The sequence below is a fragment of the Galeopterus variegatus genome, unplaced genomic scaffold, assembly GCF_000696425.1.
Source record: "Galeopterus variegatus unplaced genomic scaffold, G_variegatus-3.0.2 Scaffold3693, whole genome shotgun sequence".
Taxonomy (NCBI): Eukaryota; Metazoa; Chordata; class Mammalia; order Dermoptera; family Cynocephalidae; genus Galeopterus; species Galeopterus variegatus.
Window position 1 is genome coordinate 198,409 of NW_007729804.1, and position 1,501 is coordinate 199,909.

Sequence of the window (1,501 nt, forward strand, 5' to 3'; positions counted from 1 at the left end):
GAGAAGCCTGTATTGCTGTAAAGCCACCACCAAAGAAGACCCTCACCAGATGTGTTTCCTGGAGTTTGGAATTCCCAGCCTCTGAAACTGTAAGCAATAAATTTCATCTTGTTACAAATTATCTAGTTCCATGTATTTTGTTATAAGAAACAGAAATAGACTAATACAGTAGCACATTATATATTTGTAGATTCTTCATTTTCCTACATGTAATTTTCCTTTGCTTTAGTTTTGCCAGTATGCATATTCATATACACTGCCATAAACTCTCTTTGAATGACCTTGACGACCTGTCATTCAACAAACCAACTAATCAGGAAAAGTGCTCTTTCTTGGACTAGTCTATTATTCTCCTTATATCATTAGGCCTCACAAGTCATGGAAAGAACACTAGATTGTTAACAATCAAAACACCATGGATTTTGTTCCATTTTTATAAGAGGATATTTCAAAAAGTTCATGGAAAGATTTGCATTATATTTTCATTCTTTTTTACCAGGAAATTTCTCTGAAGTACTCTGGCAATTCATTAGCCAATTGACTTTGATAAAATACTTGGTCATTCAGAGTCTTTTTACTCATCTACAAACATTGTTATTTTAATCTCTTCCATCTATGCCTCAAGGCTGCAAATATAAATTATAAAAATGCTTACGAAACACAGTTCTGAAAAAAATTCCATAAAGAAAATTCCATAAAGATATATGTTATCAACACAAAAAAGAGGAGAATTTGTATCTCCATTAAATTGTGACTCAAAAAAGAAATGAAATAATTAGTGATAAATACTGCAGGTTTTAATTTGTATGTTAATTTGCAAATAGTTAACCTCCCTTAAGTGTTTTTAAACCCACTGACAATGACAAACTGAGTGCAATAACTTACTTCTGGAGGCTGAAGAGTTCCTCACTGATGTGAAGGAGTCAGCACTGTCCCTGGCTGTTGCAGAACACGAACAGGGTGAAAGCATCTCCAAAGCTGATTCTGAGGATGGTGTCAGTAGGAAGAGTGCTCAGCTACGGCATATCTTCTCAACACCTGGCTGAATGATTACAGGGACTTGTCAAAGGAGGCAAGCACAAAATAAAAAGTGTATCAAAAAATGCTTATGAAGCATCCTTGAAAAATATAGTTGTTGTTAACTGTGTAATCAATCTCAAACTTTATTGTGACTATCACTAAATAGAATTTAAATAGATTTGCATAATAAGGCTTTCCAGTGGAATGTGCAATATACTCTGATTCCAGTAAATGTGTTAGCATTTTGCTTTTCATTTTGGGAAGGAGTTTTCTTATCTCAAAACTGAAGATAGTTTAGGCAATCACAAGCTACATAGTTTAGTTTTCATCCTCTTTCAATTAATTAACTTGCAGTCTAGGGTTAAAACATTGCATAAGTCAACACATATTTAATCATCACCTACCATGTGCCAGGCACATGACACTAGGAATATGGCAGTGAATAAAACAGACAAAGCCCTGTCCTCATGGAACTAACAGT

The 1,501-nt window shown here is 34.3% G+C and overlaps 1 protein-coding gene across 2 annotated transcripts in view; it reads right to left on the bottom strand.

Annotated features, from left to right (window-relative positions):
- Positions 1 to 1,059, bottom strand: part of LRFN5 (leucine rich repeat and fibronectin type III domain containing 5) — a 161,050-nt gene extending 159,991 nt beyond the window's left edge. The window contains exon 1 of one of the 2 annotated variants that reach the window (XM_008585743.1): positions 886 to 1,059. The gene's annotated coding sequence lies outside the window, so the exon portion shown is untranslated. The remainder of the gene's footprint in view (positions 1 to 885) is intronic. The other variant, XM_008585745.1, reaches the window with a different exon arrangement.
- Between the last annotated feature and the right edge of the window lie 442 nt (positions 1,060 to 1,501).